The sequence below is a fragment of the Schistocerca nitens genome, chromosome 7, assembly GCF_023898315.1.
Source record: "Schistocerca nitens isolate TAMUIC-IGC-003100 chromosome 7, iqSchNite1.1, whole genome shotgun sequence".
NCBI lineage: Eukaryota > Metazoa > Arthropoda > Insecta > Orthoptera > Acrididae > Schistocerca > Schistocerca nitens.
The window spans coordinates 9,201,812-9,213,126 of record NC_064620.1 but is presented as its reverse complement, the minus strand read 5'-3'; positions in this window follow the sequence as shown (position 1 = coordinate 9,213,126).

Here is an 11,315-nt window from a genome sequence, read left to right as displayed (position 1 = left end):
CATAAATAGCCCAGCAGTTTAGCTCATAAGGCAGTCGGCCAGACGAATCAGTGGCAGACATGACGTTCGCACTCGATTCCCCGATTGCAGGCGCCTTGCCACGGTTCGCGCGGCTCCCCCCGTCGGAGGTTCCAGTGCTCCCTGGGGCATGGGTGCGTGGGTTGTCCTCAGCGGAACTTAGTTTAAGTTAGATTAAATAGTGTGTGTCAGCAGTTTGGTCCAATTGGAACTTACCACCACCCTGATTGCAGTGAAGTGACATCTGGCACAAGTCTGTTGTAGAGAAACTGCACACTACAGAAAACAAAGCCGCTGTTGGGAGAGACGGCCACCTCGTTATAATCACTAGTCGCAGACCTGAGCATCACAGTCTGTCTCTTTCGCAGATGGGAAGACCTGGAGGTCCTTCCTTCCCACCAGGATCAGGACGCCAGCGTTCCTGACATTCTGGCGGACTCGATGGGGTCTACCTGTACCGCGCGCCAATATAGTCGAACTGCAGTCGCCATCGCGGTACGGCGGATGACGGAGGAGGGTGGTGACCGGCAGGGGACAGAGCACTTCCCAAGTCAGCGTGTCTGAGTTCAGTACACGCGCCACCTTCACTCACGCCGCCGAGCGGTTCTAGGCGCTCCAGACTGGAACCGCGCGACCGCGACGGTCGCAGGTTCGAATCCTGCCTCGGACATGGATGTGTGTGATGTCCTTAGCTTGGTTAGGTGTAAGTAGTTCTAAGTTCTAGGGAACTGATGACCTGAGATGTTAAGTCCCGTAGTGCTCAGAGCCATTTGAACCATTTTTACACTCACGCCGCGTCGTCGTGGTGCAGCCGGTGCCGGCTCAACCGCAAGCGGCGAACGGCCAGTGCAGCAGCCAGCTGGAATGAAGTGTGTGTTGTCAGGTGCCCCAACCGAGCTGAAAGCCGCTTACGACGCGATTCGTCAGCGGGTATTGACAGTAGATGCCAACCAGTAGTGAAGGCACCGGCTGTATTTTTAAGGAAATAAGTAACTAATTTTGAATCTTCTTTCGCTGCCCCTTCCGGCGACCACCGGCCACTATCATCCTGACACAGAAGCACCTCTACTCACGCCGTCCCAATAGTCGCCTCTTGCAAAATTGATGTCGCGAATTGGTCGTGCTTCTGACGCTTGCATCATTTACATCAGAAGGATGTGCAAAGCTTGTCGTACAGAGCTCCGCCAGCAGTTACAACAATTGTGGGGTGCGTCACTGTAAAGCTCTGTTTCTCAAACAAGTATGTTTTGATGGTGATCACGTCCAGAATAAAACACAGTGATATCAGAGTTAATTTTTGCAAAGCCTATCATCTGAAATTAAGGGAAATTATAGTAAAGTTTATTTTGTACCGGTATATTGTACAATTTGTAATTTTTCTAGGCACAGAACGCCTTGTGATAGGTTTATTCCTGTAAGATATTCCACTTGCAGTACGGTCATGCAAAAGAGAGCCCTGTTAGGTGTCATTGGGTGTCGATGAGACGAAGTAATAAGTAAATTTTGATATTCAGTGCAGCATATATTGTGTGTGATGTGCAAGGAATACTGTGATGGAGAAGGAAACTGCACAAATATGGCACAAACGCGACAACTACTACAGCAGACACGGTGTCAGCGCTGACAGAACAGGTTAAATTATTAAAAGAACAAAGCAAGCAAGTGGCACAGCAGCTGAATGGTCAAATGGGAGATCTTTCACAATAACTTCCTAGTGAAGTTAATTGAATACTGGCGGTACCTTCCCCATCCGTGGATCCTGTAGCCTCTAGTCCTATTTCCTTTTTTTGGGAAAACATCGGAGGATGTCACTATTTTTATTCAAGACGTGTTGTCCACAGCCAGGTTGTGCAACTGGTCTGAACAAACATCATTGCAGATGACCAAATTGCGCTTGTCGGGTAACGTTAAGACGTACATCATGTACCATGAGGTTTTGACTAAAGTATACTGATTTACATGTTGGCAAATGGCTCAATGCAACGGTACAGAAAACAAAACAGTGCTTGTTTCTTTCGAGAAAAGTCAAGTAAACTGAGACAACTGCCAAATGAGGCTGTCGAAGCGTTCTTGGACAGAATACGCGGGCTGAACGGCCAAACGTATGAGTTGACTAATAAACCGGACGCTGATGCTGTTTTACAGAGAGGCTGCGGATAGGGCGCAGGATGTGTCCCTAAGGGCGTTTCCCCAGAATTCTCTGACAGAGTGAGAATCGAAAAGCCACAAGGTGCGCTACAGATAGTCAATTGTGTGCAAGAGATAGATAGTGCTACTAAGTCTCGAAATGATCAGAAAATATTTGTGTCGAACAAAGAACGTTATCACTGCAGAAGAAAGGGTCATTTTAAAGCACAGTGTCACAAATTGCAATGCTTTATTGGTCAACCGACTGGTCAAAAGGCACAGGAGTGTAGGTCAAAGAAACAGGGTACCTATAACGGGAAAACGAAATCGTTAAATGATAATGGGTATCTTCCTTCTGTCGGCAACCTTTCCCATTAACTAGAAGTGCATTCAAGAGACACGCAGATGGAGTGTTCATTGGTGACTTGTTTGAAACGGAAACAATATGAATTTCTGGTAGACACAGGGGCACACGTATCGGTTGTCAGTCTGGACCTCGTGAATCAGAGCAGACTACAAGATCCAAGGTACAGAGGCGGCAATGCAGTTGATCCCATCGGGACAACACAGCTCAGCTTTAAAATAGGAAACACAGGGTTTCGTGAGCAAATGGAAGTGTTGTCAGCTGTGGGAGAAGGTGTCGCTCCACAATACCTTTTAATGACAGGAGATACATGCTGTTAGACAACGGTGGCATAAAGCCGTAGAAAGTGGCTGAATCTATGTAGAAAGTTAGTACATGTGAAAGAAATGTTGACTGACATTATCACCAAAGTCTAGGAATAATTATGCACTGAACAAAAATTGTGGATTATTATTTCTTGAAAGAGTCTCGTTGGTTGTTATCCAGTAGCGTATTTCTGCATGAGTTTCATGTGGCTGTCGTTCTTTTTATCTGAGACTGCATTCACCAGATTTTATATCTAGAGATTCTAACTAGTGGATGGATAAGTGATAAAATTAACACTATAACAATTTTGTTTATTGCCGTAAGACACCAAACAAAATGATTTGCCAACTGAAACAAGCGTGTAAGCAGTTAATAAGTGGAAAAGACATTACAGTTATGAATTATTGCTTTGCAAATGTTGGTGGACACATGAAAACGTAACGTGAAACTATATTCCGAGTGCAGATAACGACTGTAAAGTTGGTTAGTGATTTCAAGGAAGATCCCTTAGAAAAACAAGAACGAACAGCAGTACTTTCGCCACAGCGCTCGATGGGTCTAACTAGCTGCCTGTGAGTGTTAAATCTGCGCAGTGAAATCTTGAAGCAAATTAACTAGCTTCGTACCCCGTCATCTCAGTGGCTGCATCGATAGCACTTGATTATCACTCTTAAACGGCGCGAGTACGGAAGATGGCTGCAGTAGCAGCTGGAACTTCTGAGTCCAACTTGGCCTCTGTACTTTCATCTAACTCTGTCTCTCTCAGTGAATGTCTTCTACGACTGCCAAAGGTGAAGTACATTATCGACAGTGCCCCTGTAGCTAGTCTGCTCTTTGATGTTGCTGCAACAAGTGTTGTCTGACTTTACTCTTCACAACTTAGCTGGTTCTGCCAGCATTGGAATCTCGCTAGCTAATTGCAAGAGCCTCACGAGTTACAGCTCATAATAATGTTATACACAACTTTAAAAATTTCCTACTCCAACAGATTTTTTCATGCCTAACCAATAGTGGTATGGTGTGGGAAAGAAGACAGAAAATCTCTCCTACAACATGGCATATTTCCAGCCACGGCCAGCCAAAAGCCTGGCACGCAGGCACACATGGGAGAAAAAGCCATCTACCGAAATAATTACTGTGAGCCACTCATAGTAACTCTTACTCGGATTTAAAAGGACATTACTGTGCAGTAAAGCAGCATCCAGTGGCTGATCCTGTGGTCTGAAACTCTTTGTTTTCTCCTTGCCCTCCGATCTTATCTAGAAAAAATGTATAGCTTTCAGCGTCAATGAAGTTTTTATGGAACACTCACGCCGTCTCCTACACTCTTGCTGTGCGGATATGGGAGACTGCCGTTTCCCTGTTCTTTCTCTTGTGGAGTTGGCTTTCAGCCTCAATCGTGTGTAAGACTGCCACGTAACACAGAAATGGTAACAACGCTAATCACGAACAACACCCTCCTGACCGTTCTGGGGCAGGAGAGACGATGTTCTTTTGCTTACTGTTTATCACACACATACTTACTGCCATGTCTGTAATCCCAATTTACGAGACTATTTGTGCGTCTCAAACTTCTGTTTTGATATGTTTCACGGTTTCATGCGTGTGGTGTGACAGTTGTTTGCTCATTTGTTCAGTTTATGGTTGCCTGTAGACTCCCTCCACAGACTATTATAATGTAGTAGGAAATTGAGGAGTTGAGTGTTTGGTATTATGTTCTGATCTCTTGAGAGCAAGATCGGGGTGATCAAGGGGTCGGGTGGTTAATGTGATCCTTATACATAGTATAGCTCGCAGCTGTCATCTTGGTTCTGTATTTCTGCCTCTACATACATACTCTGCCATTCACTGTGAATGAATGAAATGGGGCACTTCGCACTGTTCCACTTACTAGGGTTCCTTCTTGCTCCAACTACGTACAGAGTACAAAACATGGGTCTGTCACTCTTGAGCACTATTCTAAGATTCTAATTTACATCGAAGTCCTTTATACTCTAGTGCATCTTCCCAGTATCCTGCCAATGAACCGAAATCTACCAGCCGCTTTACTTACGGCTCAACAAACGTGATCATTCCACTTAATGTCCTTATAAACTGTTACACTCTAATTCTAAGGGTAGTACGCTGGCCGAGCGCAAGTATAGTGAACTGTCACGGGTTTCAGAGACCGTGTGATGAATATTTTTAGGAATCTGGAAGTGTATGCCAAACTGGGACACAGACTCGGAACAAGTGACAACGGCGATCAGTGCGCTGTCAAATACGGTATTCGAACACATCCCACTAACAGACTTAAAGTTTTCACTTATAGCTTCTTTCTCCCGATATCTCCAAACTCCACAGCGATTCACATCAAGGAGAGTCTTGCTATACTACGGGGGTAGCAGCTCTAGAAAAACTAATACAGTTAGATACCATTAACACCAACTAAGTGGTGTTATTCAAAGTATTTTTTAATCTTAGCTTAGGGTACACTACGGTCAGTGAGGAGTTTCGTTCGTTGTCGAATGGCCGCCACAGATAGGGAGTCTAGGTTCGAGTATCTGTCCGTAACACAGAATCAACTCGTCGCTAAACTCGACTGGGCGTAAAATAAATGTTATACCAAATACTTTCTACGCGAAGTTACACAGAAAGCAAAATCAGGCGTATCCTGGGCAACACTATCACGGATAAGTCATTTAGATAAGGGCTCAATGGCACAATGCTAAGAGAATGAATTCGTATTGACGAAAAGTTAGGTCCATTTCCATGTCCGCAGTCAAGAGCTGGGAGCACTCTACCCTATTTAGAACAGCCATACTGGGAGAGTACAACGTTTGATTTTGTCTGAACAATTTGAAGAGTGATACGGTGGTGACTGGAGGAAAGTACCGGTATATTCCTCGATTTTTCGTAGTTTCATGCTTTCTTTTTGTTAACTATGTGTATAATGTTTCTTTATATCTTTTCAAGCCACAATCAAATGGTATGAATGTAAGGAATCAGAATATACACACCTGTTAATGGAAATATAATGTGGGTGACACAGTGTTATAATAAACGTATTCGTGTATAACATATTATTCTCTAAGTCCTTTTTATGTTTACATTTACAGCTACATCTGTTACTTGCAAGACACCTCACGGTATGTGGAGGATGGTACTTGTGGTACCTCTTAACATTTTCTACTTTTCCTGTTCCATCCACCAGTGATGCACGGGGGGGAACGGATGTAGATAAACCTTCGTGTAAGCGGTATTAATCTGATTTTCTTGTGGCGGTCACTACTCGAGACGTGTGTGTGAGCGAGTAATGCGATGCTAGAGTCTTCTTGGAACGTGCTCTATCGGAATTTCAACAGTAAACCTCTCCATGATGCATAACGCTTCTGCCACTGGAGTCTGTTGAGCATCCTGTGACGAAATGTGCCACTCTGCTTTTGATCTTTTCTATCACCTCTATTCCTACAGCCTGGTTAAAGTCTCAGACCGCTGAGCAACATGCGAGAATCGGTCTTGCAAGTGTTCCGTAAGCCACTTGTTTCTTGGATGAATTACATGTACTGCATTAGTTGCTACTGGTGCCATAGTAAGAGGACAATTTTTTTTCTTTTAAAGGTCCGATCAGTAGAGAAATGAAAAACACAGTGAAAATAAAAAGTATTTTATTTCCAACGTTTAGTCAGATGTCCCAGCTAATTCTCTAAATAATCGACGCTCTGGCTTAGGCATTTGTCGTAGAGTTGCACCAAGTTTCCAATATCCTCATCATAGGCGGCTGCCTTGTCTTTCCACCAATGCTCTGCGCTCTTGCGGCTGTGTGGGCGTGTATCCTTACATGTAAACGACTATAAAGGTGTCAGATGGCATCTTACGGTACACTGTCCCAATCATCTTGTGCCTTTTGATGAAATTTGGCAATGGTTCTTGCAGGCCCATGAGAACGAGTAAGTTCCCGCTTCATCATGTCCAATACGTCTTCAATTGGCAACGGATGTGGTAATCTTAATGGCCAGCGCAGCTGTTGTACACCACGGAGAGCGTGTCTTGTTGCAGCAGCCGTGTGTGAACGTACGTTGTCCTTTGAAAAATCACTTCACCTTCCTGTCGAGCAAACAGCAGTAGTGTGCGGATAACAGCGTGTACAATGTAGTGGACACTGGTCACTTTACCCTGCAGAAACACCAGATGTGACCGCGAGTTGTAACTGATGGCCCCCAACAATCTGAAGGATTCGCCTACGCTCTACAAGTGAACGTCCACCTTTCGCACACAGACAGAACCTTGTCTCATCGATGAAGGCAACAGAGCGCCATTCCACCCCTCAGTCAAGCCTTTCACGACATCAGAGTAGCACTGCAGTGGTAGCTTGTCCCGAGGCACATGTGGTCTTCATCATGCAGTGGTCCCAGATGCGCAATATGTGCCCGGATTTAGTCCCTGGATAATGCTCAGTGGGGCGCCGCCGCTCGCTCCATCTGTTGATCTTGACGCGCGTCTGCACTGCATGCATGTCCACAACCTAGTCTGGAGGTACGTGAACGCTCCACATACCACTGCTGAAAGCAGACACACAGACCAACGGCATTTTATGCCCAACATGAGCAGCAGTCCTTCGGTACGTCCATCCAGCTTCCCGCAGGTCCACAATGCGACCCCGTTCAATTGGCTGAAACTGTTCAACAGGAGCACGTACTCGTCCGTAGCGTATGGTTGTACCCTAGAATAAAAGTTGCAAACACTTTCACCTCCTAACGCAACACAGTTACTGCCTGCAGAGTCGAAACAGAGGGTGCGTAGACAGGCCTCCTGAGCCGATAGGATCGCTGATGACCGTGACAAATGAATCACTAACACGACAAGCCGTCAGTATGCATATATTATACACTGATAAGCCAAAACATTATGACCACTGCCGACCGCGATGTTGAATGCCTCCTGGTGGCTTTGCGGACATGTGGCGTAGTAACAAAAGTATGTAAGCGAAGCAGACCCTAGCGAAGATATGGGCTGCAGACGGAGAAATACATTGACATGAGCGACTCTGCCAAAGGGCGGATTATTATTACGCAGAGCCTGTGAACGAGTATCTCGATAACAGTGAAGCTGGACGAATGTGCACGTGCTGCTGTCGTGAGCATCTACTGAAAGAGAATAGAAGGACAATGAAACCACCACTAGGAGCTAAATGGTTGGATGTCCACTTCTCTCACAGAACGTGTGGTTCTGAGGCTTGTCTGCTCTGTAAAGTAGGATAGATGGTGATCCGTGGTATCTCTGCCGAAAGGGCACGATGCTGATGCACACTCGAGGGCTTAGGAGAACACTGTTCATCGTGCATTGTTGAACATGGAGGTCCGCACCAGACCACCGTTACTTGTTCGTATGTTGACCCAACGACATCGCCAATTACGAGTGCAGTCGGGCACGGGACCATCGATCAATGGAAACCTGTCGGCTCTTCGGGTAATCACATTTTTGCTACAATAGGTCGATAAAAGTCTCCACAAACGCCGTCATCGAGGTGTACGGCAGCTCGAAACGTGCAGCGCGTCATGGACGCAACCTGGTGGGAGCAGTATTACGCTGTGGCACAGATTCTCCTGCGCTTACATGGGAACTGTGGCAGTAATCGGGGAGTCGCTGACAGATGCGAACCACCTGCACCCATTCACGCTTCATGTCTTCCCCGACGACGATGTCATGTTCCAGCATTACACTTGTCCGTGTCTCGAAGACAAAACCGTATTACTGTGGTTTGAGGAGCATTACAGTCAACTCACGTTGATGTCTCGGCGACAAAATTCGCTTAATGTAAATCCTATGGAACGCATCTAGGTCTATATCGGGCACCATCACCGCGCACGCAAATCAGCGGCCTGTTACTCACGCGAATCACATGACTTGTGCACAGTCATACAATGATACACACCCCCACAAACCTTCCGAGAAACTGTAGGATCCCTGATATTCAGAATCAGTGATGTACAGGGGATAGGCAAAGTAATGCGACCAGTGGTAGTAGTGGGATTGTTCCGTTTCACGGTCAACAACGCAGGCAAGGCACGTGTCACGCTGGACTGTCCATGTTCAGTGCTAACTAGGCATCAGTGCAGGTTGTTTACGAGTAGTGCACACCTCGTATATGCATTCAGAGGCCGAGATCGACGTGCAATGAAGAAGCCCCTACAGAGTTCCAAAGACTACAGATTGTGGGGGTCCGATTAGCTGGAGCATCAGTAACCAAGACAGCCAACTTGTAGAATGTTTCAAGAGAAATTTTTTCAACAGTCATGACAGCCTACACAAAACACGGAAAGGCATCGCCGTGTAAAAGTAGTAGTTGGTGCAAATCAAAATTAAATGACACAGATCATCGTACGCTAACACGCATTGTGTCAAAACAACACAAAACTACAGCGGGTAAAGTGACTGCAGAACTCAATAGACATCTTCGAGACCACGTATCTATAGACACTGTCCGGCGAGAAATCCATAAAGCGAATATTTATGGACGAGCTGCTATACCGAAACCATTAGTGACGACAACTAACGCAAAGAAGCGTAAAATATGGTGTCAGGAGCACAAATCCTGGACGGATGATTAGTGGAAACACGTCGTATGGTCCGACGAATCAACGTTTTCGGTATTTCCAACATACGGCTGGGCTTACGTCTGGAGAACGCCAAAAGGAGCCTAGAATCCTGATTGCTTGATTCCTACAGTTGAGCATGGAAGTGGATGAGTGATGGTGTGGGCAGCCATATCATGGTATTCTGCTGGTCCCATGATCATGTGAACATTTTCGGTGTTCAGGTGCACCACATGATTCAAATGTTGCTTCCCAACAATGATGCCATATTTCAAGACGATAATGCATCCAGTCCCACAGCCAGGACATAACAACCATGGTATGACGAGCAAGCAACTGAACTGCAGCGTCTTCGCTGGACAGCACAGTTCCCGGACTCGAACATTATCGAACCCATGTGGGCGGTATTGGAGCGCAGACTCCGGAGCAGATTTCCTCCTCCTTCAACACTGCAGGAGTTAGAAGAGGTTCTGATCGAAGAGTGGCATAACATTCCACTCATTACACGCCACTATTCCAAGATGAATCGCAACTCTATTACGGGCAATTGATTAACCATTCCCAACATCGTTCTTGTGCAACGCAGCTAGCTGTTTATTCGCACGAAGTAATGGCCGCTATCGAGAGGGGATCTCAAGTTGATTCCGTATATCTAGATTTCCGGAAAGCTTTTGACACCGTTCCTCACAAGCGACTTCTAATCAAGCTGCGGGCCTATGGGGTATCGTCTCTGTTGTGCTACTGGATTCGTGATTTCCAGTCAGGAACGTCGCAGTTCCAAGTAATAGACGGCAAATCATCGAGTAAAACTGAAGTGATATCAGGTGTTCGCCGGGGAAGCGTCCTGGGACCTCTGCTGTTCCTGATCTATATAAATGACCTGGGTGACAATCTGAGCAGTTCAAAAATGGTTCAAATGGCACTGAGCACTATGGGACTTAACATCTGTGGTCATCAGTCCCCTAGAACTTAGAACTACTTAAACCTAACTAACCTAAGGACATCACACACATCCATGCCCGAGGCAGGATTCGAACCTGCGACCGTAGCAGTCGCGCGGTTCCGGACTGAGCGCCTGGAACCGCGAGACCACCGTCTGAGCAGTTCTCTTAGGTTGTTCGCATATGATGCTGTAATTTACCGTCTAGTAAGGTCATCCGAAGACCAGTATCAGTTGCAAAGCGATTTAGAACAGATTGCTGTATGGTGTGGCAGGTGGCAGTTGACGCTAAATAACGAAAAGTGTGAGGTGATCCACCTGAGTTCCAAAAGAAATCCGCTGGAATTCGATTACTCGATAAATAGTACAGTTCTCAAGGCTGTCAATTCAACTAAGTACCTGGGTGTTAAAATTACGAACAACTTGAGTCTGAAAGACCACATAGATAATATTGTGGGGAAGGCGAGCCAAAGGTTGCGTTTCATTGGCAGGACACTTAGAAGATGCAACAAGTCCACTAAAGAGGCACCTTACACTACACTCGTTCGTCCTCTGTTAGAATATTGCTGCGCGGTGTGGGATCCTTACCAGGTGGGATTGACGGAGGACATCGAAAGGGTGCAAAAAAGGGCAGCTCGTTTTGTATTATCACGTAATAGGGGAGAGAGTGTGGCAGATATGATACGCAAGTTGGGATGGAAGTCATTAAAGCAAAGACGTTTTTCGTCGCGGCGAGACCTATTTACGAAATTTCAGTCACCAACTTTCTCTTCCGAATGCGAAAATATTTTGTTGAGCCTAACCTACATAGGTAGGAATGATCTTCAAAATAAAATAACAGAAATCAGAGCTCGAACAGAAAGGTTTAGGTGTTCGCTTTTCCCGCGCGCTGTTCGGGAGTGGAATGGTAGTGATTGTGGTACGATGAACTCTCTGCCAAGCACTTAACTGTGAATTGCAGAGTAATCATGTAGATGTAGATGTA